Source organism: Halichoeres trimaculatus, unplaced genomic scaffold (assembly GCF_033239565.1).
Source record: "Halichoeres trimaculatus isolate MK-OKI-2021-1 unplaced genomic scaffold, fHalTri1.1 fHalTri1_scaffold_12, whole genome shotgun sequence".
In the NCBI taxonomy this organism is placed as follows: Eukaryota; Metazoa; Chordata; class Actinopteri; order Labriformes; family Labridae; genus Halichoeres; species Halichoeres trimaculatus.
In genome coordinates this window covers 562,782-579,660 of record NW_027437190.1, presented here as the reverse complement: position 1 = coordinate 579,660, position 16,879 = coordinate 562,782, and the positions used below count along the sequence as shown (strand labels likewise).

The following is a 16,879-nucleotide window of genomic DNA, read 5'->3' as shown; positions in this document are numbered from 1 at the left end:
TTATGCTATATTAATGAGAGGTTGTTGAGTTACATCTGGCCTCAGCCCTGGGTCTTCTGACCTCATACAAGTGTATAAATTATTATTGCAGGGAAAAATGAGTCCGCAGTGAGTAAAAATTTGACAGAAGCAAAAACGGCCTAAAAATTCCAATCAACTTATCTTAGGTCTCAGAATTTGTAGATTCTGTAAGGGTAGAGCCACACCACTTTTTCCTGTGTTCTTTATGCCTGAGGAAACCTAAAAGTGTGTTGTGTATACTCCTAACTTATTACTAGAATTTTTTAAAATCAGAAAAAAATCAATTTTCGTTTCTTGCTTGGGATCCTAAGGGTTAAATACTGCCCCTCATCCTCCACAACGCAGGCATCTCAAAAGGTCATAGAGTAATTAACTTTAAGTACTGTAACTCTTCAATTAATGTCTCTGTGTCATGCTGCAGAGGAGGGGCTGTCATCTGCAGGAACCATCTGGACCTCACTTTGACATGTCTATAATGTGACCCACAAATATCTGTGTTACAACAAAACTGACGGACAGTTAGAATATAAAATTAGTGTCACATTCACAAAGCAAAATCATGTATACCAGAGCTACATTTACCACATTATCTTCTGCTGCAGATTGAGACTCCATGCACTCCTGAACACGAAGAGCCAAAATCTGCAAAGGAAGACTTACTTTGCACAATGGGCATTCCGCTATTGGCATGCTTTGAAATTCAATTGCATCTGGTGGTAGTGGAGTAAGGTCAAACTCATGTTGAACGCACAATAAAGAGTGTTCTTCCCTGACACTGTAACACTTTAGATTAGGTCCCAGTACATCCACTTGTCACAGAGTGGATCAGAGACTCAAATGCAGGACAACAGAGAGACACAGCAGACCAGAAAATTTGCAGTAAAGAGTTTATTAAACAACCAAAGTCAAGTCAAGTCAAGTCAAACTTTATTTATATAGCAGGTTTTAAAACAAGCCCAGTTGGCCAAAGTGCTGTAAAAGCTTAAAATCAAGATCAATAAAAACACAATGGATAAAAACACAATGGTTAACAAGAATAATTTAAAACAGCGGGAAGGTAAAAGACACAATAAATAGTAGAGAGAAAAAAAGAACACACGCTAAACAAACACTGGCTGGAGAAGAATACTAACTAAAGAAGTCAGGCAAAACAAGGAGCTACACAGGAGGCTACAAAACTAAGGTTATGCTGAAATTAACTCAAGATAAACAGAAAACACCATCTCAGACTAAATGAGGCTGAGCTAGGAAACACACAACCTGCATGACAAAGGACACAACTTAAAGGGACTAAAAAACTAAACAGACCCAACCACACTACAGAGCTCGCACTAGAGAGTTAGCTGACCCAGAGAGAGAGGGGAAACCTTGGTAGACAGCAGAAGAGAGGGGAGAGCTTTAAGGAAGGCAGGCTGAGGAGGTGTGCAGCGAGCCAGGGGAGGCTTCAGAGTTGGAGAATCAAGAAAATACAGGTGAGTCAGGCAGAGTGGGTCCAGGATCTGAGGTACAGGAAACAGGGTGTTAAAATCCAGAGCTTTATGAAAGAAAAGACTGAGTTTAAGCCTACTACTGACTGTGGTATGTAAAGATCCAGCTCACAGTAGCGGCTGCAGCCTGGTTTTATGGTCGAGGAAGGTGACTGCTGGTGAACCAGTCAGGTGATTACCAATCGCCTGCCCCTGCCTGCACTCCACACACCTCACTCATGCTCACCTGGGAAAAGGATAAGAGGGAAGGAGGGGGGAAGGGAGAGGCTGCTACTAAGCAGAGCTGGAGGCCCTGGGTGCGTCTCAAAGTGATAAAGTTCCATCCTCCCTTCCTCCACTTGCGTCATTTGCAAGTGGAGAGCGTCACATGAAGCAACGTGTTTCATTGATGACGGCATCAGCTGATCACCTCTGGATCATCTGTCAGTCAGCTCTAACAAGCTCTAACAGCTGTTTGTGTGTCTGCACATGTGCGCTGTAACAACTCTGATAAAACATAAACAGTAACAGAGCTTTGTCTGTTCCTTGAACCAGTTTAAGAAACACGTTGCCACGAAAAAAAAAACCTGCACTCTGTTTATTCTGTGTGCAGTTAAGAAGCTCGAGAATCACTTTACCGGTAAAATGCGTAATTGTTAGATTATTTATGAATAATTTAGCCTTTATCTACATCGTAAACTCTGAAACTTATTAATTTGACCTAGTTTATTGTGTTTCAGAAAGATATTATTTATTAGATTTCAGTAAAAATCCTCCATTACATTGATTTGATGATGGTTGTGTTCAGTGTTTTGTGCTCTAAACTCACAACAAACACTTTATTACCCGATTTATGATCAGTTTCTGCACAATTCTCTGTACCTGTCCTCAGCTCGCCTTTTCTCTCTCATCAAACTCTGTTGTGTTTGTGAAGTTTCATGTGGAGAAGTCTGAGCAGCTGCAGCGTCCAATCAGAGAGTGATATTCCATATGGGGGCGTGTCAGTCAGTGAAAAGACCTCCACAAAGCCAGCTCTCGTGTTTCCTCGATCATAGCTCCTCCGATCAGTCTCCTCCATCCTCTCTCCTCTCTCCCCCAAGTACAATTACTGCTTTGGGACAGTTTTCAAAATGGTGACTAAGAAAGTATTTCCGGTGCTGCGGAGGAGATGGGATGGAGGGGGCACAAAAAATTAGCGCATTGAGACGCACCCCTTGACACCACGAGAATCAGGGGGAATCGTGATTGGTCTTCTTTCCCACTGACCACCTGGAAATATGACATATATTGTATGATTAAAGGAGCGGTTGTTTCCAACATTTTTATCCAATTGCTGTTGCATTACTTGCAGACTTGCAGAGTAGCCATCCACTTGTAAGCCCCTTTATCTTGTGATGTTTGATAAAACATGCGCTTTTATTTTGAAATGCCTGACAGCGGTAACTGAAAGTGCAGTATGGATGTTTGAAACTTGGCACAAGTGGGTGTAGGTGAATCTGAGAGTGGCAATAATACAGTTGGCTGGTGGCTTCCAACTCCTGAATCACTGCGTGGGCCTGGATTCATTCATTAGACAAGCAGTCACAACACATCTTAGGATAGTCATCTTGCAGTAGCACACATAACTGACAAAAAGTTCCAGATTGGCCATATTTTCGATGGTGATGAGGAAATAGACGCTAACAGGGACAGACGGTACCAAATTCAGAGGCTATTTTCTCTGCCTACAAGAACTAAAATCAAAAAGTAATACCACAGTTTAAGAGTGCGCTACATAAAATATTTTTTAAGTGCATTAAGTCTTCGGAAATATAAACATTTATCCGGACCTAACTAACTGGTCATGTGTCCTTCCACGCAGCACTAGTGCGCTCCGTCCCCCCTCCTCCTTTCAGCTGCAGGGAATGTAAACAAGCTATGCTTCGGGCGCCGGTTTTAGCCTCGTGTAAGTTTGATCAAGTATCATAATTCTTTTGTTTGCACTCTAAGGATTGTGAGGCAGCTTAGGAAATTCAAAATGAGTGACTATGACAGCGACGAAGAAGTTTCATTCACTTTGGAACCAAAAGGATATCTGTATGAACCAGAGTAGCTACACAGAAGACGAGCTGCTACAGATGGAGACTGAAAGGAATACAGAGGAGACATCCATGGACACTGGACATCGAGATGCTGAGTGTTACTGCTGCCACGACTGTTGTTGTTGTTGCTGTTACAGGACACTCTAGAATTTAGAAGAGCAGGGAAATCTGTGTGTTGAGTTATACAGACGGCTTGAGAGCCAGCAGTGTCCTCTAACTCAGACAAATCCTGAAGAGTGTCTGTAACCAAGTTCCACTCGTGACAGCAGTAACACACAACATCCGTGGGCACTGAGTCACAGCTCAGACATTTACACCACTGAGTATTTCCAACTCTATCTTGATGTCCAGTGTCTGCGGATGTTTCCTCTGTATTCCTTTCAGTCAGCATCTGTAGCAGCTCTGTGTAGCTACTCTGGTTCATACAGGTATCCTTTTGGTTTCAAAGTGAATGAAACTTCATCGTCGCTGTCAAGGTCACTCATTTTGAATTTCCTACGCTGCCTCACAATCCTTAGAGTACAAACAAAAGAATTACGATACTTGATCAAACTTACACGAGGCTAAAACCGGAGCCCGAAGCATAGCTTGTTTACATTCCCTGCAGCTGAAAAGAGGAGGGGGGACGGAGCGCACTAGCGCTGCGCGGAAGGACACATGACCAGTTAGTTAGGTCCAGATAAATGTTTATATTTCCGAAGACTTAATGCACTTAAAAAATATTTTATGTATCGTACTCTTAAACTGTGGTATTACTTTTTGATTTTAGTTCTTGTAGGCAGAGAAAATAGCCTTTGAATTTGGTACCGTCTGTCCCTGTTAGCGTCTATTTCCTCGTCACCATCGATTCAAGTTTTTGTCTTACTGAGGGAGAGGAGACAACTTTCTACTGTAACTAATGTCCTTAGTGGTCACATAGAGCTCATACAACCCCACTTCAAAAAAACGGAACTATCCCTTTAAGGCTTAAGATGCTTTGTGAATAACTTTTATCTTACGGAGGGAAAATTCGGTAGCACTTTAGATTATAGCCCGCGTCTTACAGTGTAGTTTCCCCGAGTCTTACAGTGTAGTTTCCCGTCTCTTACAGTGTAGTTTCCTCAACTGTAGGGGTAACTCTCACACATGTACCTTGACATTTTGCGGTACCTATCGGGTAGTTACGCTCTTGTCTTACAGTGTAAGTCCCGGAGTCTTACAGTGTAGTTTCCCGTGTCTTACCATGAACTTATCAAAACAGTGTAATTTTCCTGGACATATGCTCTAACTATGCAAACCTTGATGTATCACTTCCTCATCAGCATGGATAAAGATTATGTAGACCAATGATAAAGTTAAAAGCTGTAATGTATTGATGAGTATGGGTTTCACATAATAATGGTATTCAGACGTATAAAATATCTTTATTTTTTTATACACACAGAGACCCCACATTGTAATTCTCCTTTTAAGTTACTGATCCATTAAGATCACACTTGTCTTTGCTTACTGGCTAACTATCCAGTATTTTCTGTTATAAATTGCCTCTGTTCTTCGTTGATGTGTTGTAAGCATTTTGTATATAATTTTATTCAGGCAACTTGGAGGGCAGACCGGGGTCCTTAGGATTTTGCGTATTTGCGTTCATGCCTTTATGCGGGCAGCCTGGGGTCCTAAAAGTTGTATAGTCCGAACGGAGACTCCGCGATTGTTTAAAAGCATCTTCAAAACATCTTATAAGTTATCAGTGATGCATTCTTGAGGAAGTAAGTACTTTAATAGCTTACAAGTTATCTTTAAGGAGTGTTGAGAGGGGAATAAACATTTAGTTTGTTTGATTATGTGGCAGGAATTTTGGTTCTTATTTCCCTTACGTTGCACTGCTAATGCTAAATAGCTAGTGGGCGCATCATTAACGTCTGGTAGACACTGTCTTTGATTCACCTTCTGTTATTTATTGTTTCAGATACCATACACTGCCAACCCTGTTGAGATGCACTACTGATAAGTGGCTGTTGGACGTTGATGTCACACACATTATTCATCCTCTTCGTTCATTCATTCTCCATGCATCCGGCCATTGCTGTAATGCTGTTTCTTAAAGGATACATAAAAGGCTGAACTGTGTATCTGCCTTTACTCTCTGACCGGAGTATCTGTGTGGATAAAGTGTCCAAGCATTATTCATCATAGAAACACAGAGGTCAGTAGCTTCAACAGTTCCACTGCAACAACCCAGCACTTTACCTGTAACTACTGGTCAACACCTGGAACTGGACTAGATTATAAAATGCACACTAGTAGAGGGTAGTTAAACATTAAGTAAAGCCAACAAGTGTGCACTTTAAAATCCAGCCCGGTTCCAGTTGTTGACCAGTAGTTACAGGTAAAGTAGTGGGTAGTTACACAGTAAGTAAAGCCAACAAGTGTGCACTTTAAAATCCAGCCCGGTTCCAGTTGTTGACCAGTAGTTACAGGTAAAGTAGTGGGTAGTTACACAGTAAGTAAAGCCAACAAGTGTGCACTTTAAAATCCAGCCCGGTTCCAGTTGTTGACCAGTAGTTACAGGTAAAGTAGTGGGTAGTTACACAGTAAGTAAAGCCAACAAGTGTGCACTTTGTAATCCAGCCCGGTTCCAGTTGTTGACCAGTAGTTACAGGTAAAGTAGTGGGTTGTTGCAGTGGAAGTACTGGACAGTTAGACAGTAAGCAGTGGCTAGTGTTAACTTAATGGCCGGGTTACTTAAAAGGTGAATTACTATGTGGGGTCTCTGTGTGTTTAAAAAAATAACGTTTTTTTTTTTTTTTTTTACATCTGCAAGTCTTTTCATTATTGTGTGAAACACATACTCATCAATACATTACAGTGTTTAGGTTCATCATTGGTCTACTTTATTCACCATACTAATTGTTAAGAGGAAGTGGCACATTAACAGCAAAAGCATATGCCCAGGAAAATTACACTGTTTTGACAAGTTCATGGTAAGACACGGGAAACTACACTGTAAGACGAGAGCGTAACTACCCGATAGGTACCGCAAAATGTCAAGGTACATGTGTGAGAGTTACCCCTACAGTTGAGGAAACTACACTGTAAGACTCCAGGACTTACACTGTAAGACGCGAGCGTAACTACCCGATAGGTACCGCAAAATGTCAAGGTACATGTGTGAGAGTTACCCCTACAGTTGAGGAAACTACACTGTAAGACGCGGGCTGTAATCTAAAGTGCTACCGAAAATTCTAAGAAAAATCTTAGAATCTGAGGAATTCTACGGTTTTTCTAAGAATGACGTCACTAGGAGCTACTTTTAGCCTTAGGATGCTTTGTGAATACGGGCCCTGATCATCTCCTGTCCTACAGAGGGTGATCCCTGTTCCTGCATTATTCTTTGCCCTTGCCATTCCTGAGTGAGGTTGTGTGTGAGTGCACTGACCAGGCTTTGTGCAGCTGCAGCCACTGTCCAGTTGTAGTCCACATTCTGGCTGAAAAAGAAATAAATGACCAGTGACAACTGAAGGCTGAAGCTACAACTGTACATTAAAGGGGCTACAATGTTAACAGCGGCTAATAGCATTTCAGGTTTCATGGTAACCATACACCTTCTTAATGTTTTGCACATAAAAACGAAATTTGAAATAATTTTCACAGCACCTCTTCAAAGAATAGCACTTCTTACCTGTGTGTCTGAACCAACAGGTTGCCCCAGTAAAAGAGACGCCATTGTTCTCCGCGTAGTAGCTCTGTGCTGCGTTGCTCATTCAATACAAAAGCCTGTTTTCTTTTATGGTATGGGGAATTACAGAAAAAATCGGAAAAATTAGATGGAATTTATAGATAGCTAGTTGCCAAGGGCGGTCTTGAAAAGCTCTTAAAAGCTTACTTTGACCCCAAATCAGGTTAATACACAGTACAGAAAGGGACGAGTCAAATCTCTTTAAGCACCTACGTTTCCTGAAAACAACAGCACCAAGGAAGGCTCTGAGCCATCTTTCATGCTGTCACTCACAATCCCACACCCTTCTCAGCCAAGACCAAGCTCCCCACACCAAAACAGGGCCAAAAGTTTGAATCTGAAGAGAAAAACAATCCGAAAGTGAAAAAAATGATCATTTGAATGCAAAAAAAAAAAAAACAGACTGAGGGAGATTTTATAAAAAAGAAAATTGCACCTGAAAAAACAAACACCTCAAATGTTAAAAAAAAAAATCAAGAGTAAAAACTGAATTGATTTGTTTAAAAATATTAAAAGAGGCGAATCAAAACTATTTTTGGATTGAAAAATAATTGCTTTTGCTTATTTTCTTGTTTTGGTTTAGTGTGTTATTTATTTTTAAATTCAGGATTGTTTTATTTTTTATTTTGTAAATCAGGATCAAACTAAAAAAAAATTTTGTTTCAACTTTTTTTTTTAAATGTTTATTTATTTATTTTTTAATTTACAAAACTTTTGGCCTTGACTCAGCTCCATACATTTGGTTATCATCTCTACTTCATGCAAAGCAAATCTGTTGGGCAGTCTGTGAAAACTACAGAAGTGGATTAGGGCCATTGGGTTTGGAGAAAATAATTTTGGGCAGGTCGAGATTATTGCTGCATTCCATTTGTGCTCGGAGCTGGAAGTCAGGAGTGGGGTGTCATCTCCGAGGTTCAGCGTTCCAGTTGCTAAGTCGGAAAAACTTGGCATAACAGCAGTATTTCTGTATGTAAACATCCAATTATACTACGTATACAAAGCTGCTTAATTGCAACAAACACTAGTCAGAAATTCTAAAATAAAAAGAATATAATAGAAGCTTATTAACTTTTTACAACTGAACTCAGAATTTCCTACTGGGAACTCGGGGTTGGTGTGGTGTGGTGCGAGATTCCGACCTCAGGCACTGTTCCTGTTGGGCGTTCCCACCTGGAACTCGAAAATTCTGACTTCCGAATACAAATGGAATGCAGCATTAAGTCGAAATGATGAGAATAAAATTGAAATTTCAAGATCAAAGTGGAAATGACTAGAATAAAGCTGAAAAACAAATTCAAGATCAAAGTCAAAATGACGAGAATAAAGTTGAAATGACAAGAATACAGTCAAAAAATAATTTGAGATCAAAGTCGAAAGGACGAGAAAAAAAGACAAAATAACCTGCTCTGATGTTTACCGGCAGTATGCCGGGTACAGTCAGGTCCTTAACAATCACAGACACGACTGACAGTAGTAACAGCAGCCATACAGGAGCCTAAACGACAATCTTCGGAATCTGTGTTTGTGTGACAGGGTTGGTCTTTTACATTTTTATTGCATGTGGTGTTATATGAAGTGTGTGGGTAGGTAATGACTTTTCTGACTGGCCCTGAAGTATCCCCCCCTAAAACCAGCTCATTGGAGACCGGCGGGCAGGACTTCAGGACAGACACCTAAAAAGAGCAGCAGATAGCAGAGAGGGACGACAGTAGGACCGCAAGCAAAGCACGAGAAGCAACCCTGAAAAGACCCGATTGCTCTAGGAAGAAGAAGCAGCAGCCAGTTGTGGGCCTTTACGGTTTCCTGTGAAGAGAAGGAGGCTGATGTTGGGGAGTCACCGTGGAGTTGCCAAGGGGACCGTTGCTGTGAGGCACTGGCATTAGCTTTGAGGAGAAGCAACGTTGGATGCACCCCTCTCTGAGTTGAGTACCCTCACAGGACCTTTTTATATTGGACCTTGGACACGGTTACAATTGGGTCAAGGAACTTTTTTAACACAAAACACCAGTTTTATTCTTTTCTCTTTGTGGGTTTTAAGTGTTTTAAGGGGTTTAAGATCCTTTAGGGAGCTATTCTTTTATGCTGGTTCTTTTTTAAGAATTTAATCTGACACTTCTTTCTAGACCTGCAACCTATCACAGAGCCATAATGTGTGTGTGTGTTTTTTTGTCAAAGATTTTCATTATATTTTCTGTTATGTGCTCAGGAAGAAGAAGCAGCAGCCAGTTGTGGGCCTTTACGGTTTCCTGTGAGGAGAAGGAGGCTGATGTTAAGGGAGTGTTATGAACTGAAAGATGTTACAGGGTACAAGGTAAGTAACAATAAATAATTAAGAAGAAAAACCTGGGGTAAAGAAACAACTTAAAGGCAGATTACCAAAGTCAGATGATAGAGTTTATTCAAACAAAAGGGACCAAAAATCACTCTGAACCAACCTGAGGAAAAGAGGAGTAAAAACCTCAACAAACAATGGGCACAAGCACTGCAGGCTTCACTGCAGGCTTCACACCACACCACACCACACCGATCCACACTGGTCTGGGAAAAGAGGAGGAATGAGAGAGAGAGAGAGAGAGCGAGACACCACTCAGCTCCCTCTCATGTAGGCGCCTAAGTCTGAGCTGCAACACCTGCTGCAGCTCCACATGCAAAGGAGGAACCTGCAAAGGAGAAGGGGGGGGGAACAAACCACCACAGGGCACGTAACACCCCCTCCCATAAAAACAACCTAGTAATAACTAGTTGTTAGAAATAACATCCATAATACATACCTACAAACACACTACACACTAACTTAACACAACACGCATTCTTTTGTCTCACCCACGGGACAATGCATCAGCCACAATGTTGTCAGCTCCTTTCTTGTGCTGGATGGTAAGGTTGTACTCCTGGACCAGGAGCGCCCAGCGCATCAACCGCTGGTTGTGGTTGTACATCTGTGCCAGGAACACAAGAGGGTTATGGTCTGTGTACACTGTGACTGGAGAGGAACCAATGCACACTTCAAAGTGCTGGAGGGCTAACAGCATAGCCAGGGTCTCTTTTTCAATAGTAGAGTAGTTCAGCTGATGTTTCTTAAACTTCACAGAGAAGTAGCACACAGGGTGGCACATGTCCCCCTCACCATCCTGCAGGAGCACTGCACCCGCTCCAGTGGCACTTGCGTCCACCTCAACTTGAAAGGCAGCGAGAAGTTTGGTGCTGCCAACACAGGAGCACTACACAGGAGAGACTTGGCAGCACTGAATGCACAATCACATTCCTCTGTCCACACAAAAGGAACCACCGGACTACACAACCGAGTCAAAGGAGCAACCACAACAGAAAAGTTCTTGCAGAAACACCAGTAATAACCTACCATCCCCAGAAACCACCGGAGCTCACGCCTTGAAGTAGGAACCGGAAACGACAACACAGCCTCCACTTTGGCATCCACTGGATGGACCCGCCCATGCCCAACCTGCTTCCCCAAGTAGGTAACACTAGCCTTACCAAACTCACACTTTGCAAGGTTTAGTGTCAAAGATGCGTTGCCAAGTCGCTGGAAAACTGCAGCCAGAGTAGCAACATGGCGTGCCCAACTACTTGAGTACACCACAACATCATCCAAGTATACGTTACAGTTCTGCACATCACCCAACACAAGATGCATGAGGCGCTGAAAGGTAGCAGGTGCATTTCTCATGCCGAAGGCCATAACTGTATACTGCAAGAAGGCATCAGGAGTAACAAATGCTGAGATGTTGAATGCACGTGGGGTTAAGGGAACCTGCCAGTAAGCCTTGAGTAAGGCTAGCTTGGTGATGAATTTGGAGGGACCGATACTGTCAATACAGTCTTCCATTCATGGCAAAGGGAAGGATTCGGGCACAGTAACTGCATTAACTTCCCTGAAGTCAGTGCAGAAACGAGGGGAGCCATCAGACTTTGGTGCAAACAAACATGGAGAGCTCCAGGGACTACTGCTGGGCTTAGCCAGACCGTTCTCTACCAGGTAATTGACCTCTTTTCTCATGCTCTCTCTTTTCTCCACCGAACAACGATAAGCATGCTGTTTAATGGGCTTTGCATTACCTACCTCAATGTCATGCTCCAGTACACTGGTGCGTGACGGCACATCACCAAACAGGGTGGGGTAGGAACCAATCAAATCAATTGTGTCCTGTTGCTGGCCCACAGGGAGGTATGACAAGTGACTGTGTATGTTAGCAAATAACTCTGACTTTGGTAACCTACCACCACGGTTGCCATCAGCTGGGCCCACCAACCCTTCAGACTCAGCTGTCACACAACCAACGACGGGGTGACCACTGCAGGGACAGCAGCTTTAGGCTCCTCCCGGCCAGTTGCTCTGCAATGGAACAGATTGAGCATGTTAACATGGCATAGACGTGCACTCTAAAAAGTGTATTTCAGTCGTAGTTGAAATAATGTAAAGTTCTGAGTGAGTTTCATTCAAATTTCTGCTTTGGTGAAGGCAGTCTACATTTGTGGAGTATTTCAACTTTGAATTGCATGTTGGTCTCTCAGCCCACATATAACCTGCTATTTTCACTTGAGAGAACCTTCTTCAATTAGGTTTCACATGGTGCTGTGCGTCTGACGTCATGACGTCTCCGCCTTCTTGAGAAATTTCTATGTGCACTTGGACCGCCATTTCATGTGCTTGGACGTAGAGCGTGGTCACCAAGACATTCAATCTTACTTAAAGGTAAGTCAAAGAAATAAAAAACACTTTGATGTGTTGTAAAATAGTCCAATATATATTTTTTTTTAACTTTGTTAAGTTTTTAGTAAACTGAATGAACAAACGAGCTGTTATATTCTGTCCTGCTAACATTAGCAATTTTGCTGGTGGGCTTGGAGTAAGAACAAACCTCACCCAAAGTTAGTTGTTAAAAATCGGACTAGTTGGTAGTTTGTAGTTTGCGCTTGACAGGTAGGTTAGTAGTTATCGGACGGGACTCTCTGTATTTCATTTTAATATGTTGGTGTGGCCTTAGCATTAGCATGTTATTGCCGCAAGCTGGGCCGCGGTTTCCGTCGGGCGCCCTCATTGACTTGCATTCTTGTCAGTGCGCGAAGTTCACGCGGCCACACTTTTTGGATGGTCTTTAAGTTCACGCGGATGTTGGGGGTAAGGTTTATTATATACAAATTGTGGTAATGTTAATTTATTGCCGAATTAAATTCAATGTGTTTAACGTTTAGAGGATGGGGAGAGGACAGTGCAGAACGCACGGATCGGCTGGGGGGGACAGAAGATGATGTGCGGTGCGGTACCTCTGTGGCAGGGCTGCTTTCATAATTACGCTGAATATCATAGAGGCAGTGGTGATACGTTTTTTTTTTGTGTTATGCGTGTTAGCACTTTATTGTTATGCGTTAAAGAGCTTTTTAAAGGCGCCCGCCTGAGTGTGTGTCTGCCTGATCCATGTCTGTCAGCGGATGCACGGATTGTCAGTGGGGGCTGCAGTGGATGGTGTGCGGTGTCTCGGCGGCATGGCTGCCATCGTATGAGCGCTGGATATTATAACGAGGTAGTGGGGATAAATGTTTGCAGCATGAGGGGTTTCCCAGCTCAGTGTTGTTGTACCAGTGTGCCAAGAAGCACCTGCGTCAGTTTGTGTTTGCTACTGCAGTCTCAGTCTAGATATGTTATCAGGTGGGGTAATGAGCAGTATATACAAGTCAAAGATAACACTGGAATTTAAATGATTAACAGATTTCTTATTTTCTTATTTTTTTCATGACAAGTGGTTAATTGTGGCCCAGACAACTCATTTGGATCAAATATGGTAAGTTACATTCCTTGCATAGAATATAGAGGTAAAGACCAGGCTCAAATGTCCATTACACACCTAGTGCATGATGTGATGTTTTATTTCTATGTTACAGTGAGATAAATTATAATTTCAACAGTAACATTGAAGGTGAAATGCAGGTGATCTTACACACACTGGTACAGACAGAACAACTCAGTCTTTGTAGAATGGAGGACAAGTGTCTAAAATTATAGAAAAATCTATTACGCTAAAGGCCCAGAATTTTAACTTTATCTTACAAGTGTAGTTAGTGATGTGTAATAATAATAATAATAATAATAATAATAATAATAATAATAATAATAATAATAAATAAATCCATATAGATAATAATTAAGTGTTTATTTATTATTATTGTTATTAATATAATAATGTATTATTTAAATTATTGTTGTTATTTTCTCTTTTTGTTGTTATTTTCTGTAAATTAAAATGACAATGAAAATAAATGGTTAAAAAAAAATATATATATATATATATATATATATATATATATATATATATATATATATATATATATATATTCCAATTTCATACATGATGAAATTAAGTCTTTGTCAAACATTTCAGTCAAGTTTTTATTTCTTTTTATGAAAAAGCCAGTTCATTTAGTTTTAATCAAGTTCCACTTTTTTCAGCTATAGTGTAGTTTTTTTTCAGGGGAAAAAGTTGTTGATGGAAACTATGACAAAAATAATCAGTTGATAAAATGATCACTGCAATGTACATGTGGGCATTTGGGTTTTACTTTATGAAGACCTGCTTTATGAGATCATCCCCAAGTTGTAATCGATTTTATGTCGTCATATCACACACCCCAACTTTATATGCTCTGATTTTGTATACTTGATGAGACAGCTTGCATTTTTTTCCCATAATACAGTATGTACTGCTATTTGTGTTTTGATTTTAGATTAATGCAGAGTTCCAGAGGCTCATGGCCGTGCCTCTTGAGGAGAAGTTCATGGCCCAGTTAGACAAGCACTCGAGTCAATATCATCCATGGCAAAGGAGGAGCGACACGCCAGAAGACTGTTGATATCATGGGTACTTTGGATCAGGTAAATCTGTACTGTACTCATTTGTTTTTTTTATTCTTAATCTCTGGGCTTGTAAATGACTTTTTTTTTGTAAATAAGTCCAACAGTGAAACTATAACACCAAGGATGTCTGTCATTTGTTGTTCTAGACTGTGGACATTAATCTACGGAGCGCATGTGTGCTCAAAGCCCTCATCATCTTCCTGGGAGAAGATTCAGATGACCTAATCAAAGAATATCTTGTAAATTTCAACCAATCTTATCATAGAAAGACACAAAATATCCTAGATGTAGTATGTACTATAAAAGTGATTTTCTCAACTGTTACAACAAACATAACACAGAAACCATGGATATATTGCTTTGATGCTCAACAACACTGTACATATTGGATTGAATATTTTTTTTAAGTTAAAGGGATTTGGCTGACTCTGTTTATTATACAAGTTTAAAGAAATTGTTTGAAATTTTGGGAAATCTTGTTTTTCTTGATAACATTTAGATGGTTAGCTTAGTACACCTCTCTCTGCTGGTTGTGGTGTGTGATGACACCCAGTCAAGACAATACACTGGTACATCATCTAAAAACTTCATCAAAGTAAGAGGTGAGGCCACTGACGATTTGTCTTTGTGACCTGTACTCATCTGTAGGACTCTGGAGCAGATGATGTTCAGAGGGACCTGGAGCAGCTCACCATGGCAGTATTTGTCATTTTGAAGGAGGGGGAAGGAGCCACCTGAAGACATTGGCATCGTCATCGAGGGTGTGGAAGTGTTGCATGGACTCACTTCGGTTGCCTCAGCATGTGCCCTGCTTCTAGGTTTGATTTATGCACTCAATCTAGCTTACCCGAAACCGCTTTGCTCCACTTTTGAAGTGCTCCAAAAAATGATCATGCAGCTTGATCAGCACAAGATGTCCCCCAAAGTCCACAAACTGCATAGCCACCTTCAAAGTTTGCAGTAAGGACATGAGACAGTGTGGTCCTCCTGTGGGGCAAATGGCCTACTGCCATTGTTCTGTTGCAGTTTTTTGTGATGGGGTTCTTAGAGGCTTGTTTCTCCAAAAAGTGTATTTTTTTTTTTTTTTTTGATATGTTCATTACACAGCAAACAGTTTTGACAATGTGTAACTGTGATTTAAAAACCTGAAAGATGTTTTTATTTTGTCATTCCATTTTTCCCAGTTGCTCTGTCCATATGTATAGGTATATGTTAAATCATTTGGTATAACTGGTTAGAGAGGTTTCTGTGTAATTTTGGTAGGGCTGGGTAATGTTGCCTTAAATAAAATCCTTTTTTTTCCTACAACATTAGATTTAAGTTTTGCCTGTATGTAGTCAAAATATATTCCCGTTTTCAAATTTCAATTTTCAAACAATGCAACCACTTATACTTGGAGTAAGTCAAGATTTTTTATTTTTATTTGTATATCTGATATCTTATTTTTATAACTCTGTTAAGATTGGTAGGCATGTTTGCTTAATACTTTGTTGCACTGTTTTGCATTTAATTGCCAAAAGTAGTCCTACCAACAGTTAGCTGCATATGTATTTTGTGCATGTGTTTTAGAAGGAGACATGTGTAATGTAATGTAGATTTAGTTTTCTTTCTTATATCTCAGACATGTAGATTTTTCTGTACCTTGACATACTCTGAAGTATGTCAAGGTACAGAAAAATCTTCATGTCTGAGATAAAAGAAAGAAAACTAAATCTATTTAACTTGTAACGGGTTAGTCTGGGGTGCCAGTCAGAGTCACATCTGACAATTCAATAAAGAAAATCTTTATATACCCGCACAAAATAAAAAAAAAATAGAGCAAAAACCAGAAATTATGTGCACATCAACCAGAAATGAAAAACAAATGGAGCAAAGTAGATTTTTCAAATTATATTCAATGCAGCATGCAAGATGAAACAACCTCAAAACAAACAAAACCAGCGGTGTGAGCCAGGTAAACTCAGTTTAAGTTCAGTTCAGTTCAGTTTAGAACGAATGCAAAGTCCATTTCGGTCTTCAACATAAATTACCCCCACAGTTAAGTCCAGTAAAAAAAAAAAAAAAGAACAACTGAAAATTACCCTGGAATTGAAATCCAGTCCGGGTTTTACCACGGACCGTCTCGCCCGAAACAGAAAATAATATGAGAGCGTCTTTACGCTTCACTCTTTAATCTGCACACATACACACACACACAGGTATCACTCACGGAACCTTCGTAAGGTCGGTCAGTAAGTCAGAGGTCTCTCCTTCCACCTGTTGGACTCCGGACCCAGCAGCAACGAGGCGCTCCTCTCAATAATCCACCCCGAATCAATGCCCCAGGCATAATCCCTCTTTGGCGGATGCCCCGTTGATCGACGCATAGACCTCCCGACAGAGCATGAGACGCGGACTGCATAAACCTCCTGACAGAGCATGAGACGCGGACTGGCCCAACGCTTCAACGCACACGACTCTTCTCCTTCACTGAGCCAACCTGGACTCTCTGGACAGGCTCATTTATCTATTTCCTCATTCAGCGGTTGAACAGCACGGCATTGGTGAGTGGGAGTGGTGCTGCCCAGCCCGTGGGTGTGGAAAACTGACTAGTGAAGACTGTGCACAGGATGGTGGGGGCTGTGTGATCCATTCAACTATAACGTGATGGGGAAAGAGTTGTGTTGGAATAAAGTTTAATGTTTTTCCACTTCAAAAATAAAGTTTTAAAATAAAAACAAATGAT

General features: G+C 41.0%; 1 long non-coding RNA gene across 2 annotated transcripts in view; it reads right to left on the bottom strand.

Annotated features, from left to right (window-relative positions):
• Nucleotides 1-1,056: 1,056 nt before the first annotated feature.
• The window catches only part of LOC141800999 (uncharacterized), a 34,266-nt gene continuing 18,443 nt past the window's right edge, over nucleotides 1,057-16,879 (bottom strand). Inside the window, exons 2-5 of one of the 2 annotated variants that reach the window (XR_012599363.1) lie at nucleotides 11,523-11,637; nucleotides 7,227-7,328; nucleotides 6,984-7,032; nucleotides 1,057-2,756 (exon numbers count right to left, since the gene is read on the bottom strand). This is a non-coding gene — a long non-coding RNA (uncharacterized LOC141800999). Of the gene's footprint in view, nucleotides 2,757-6,983; nucleotides 7,329-11,522; nucleotides 11,638-16,879 lie in introns of both variants that reach the window. The other variant, XR_012599362.1, reaches the window with a different exon arrangement.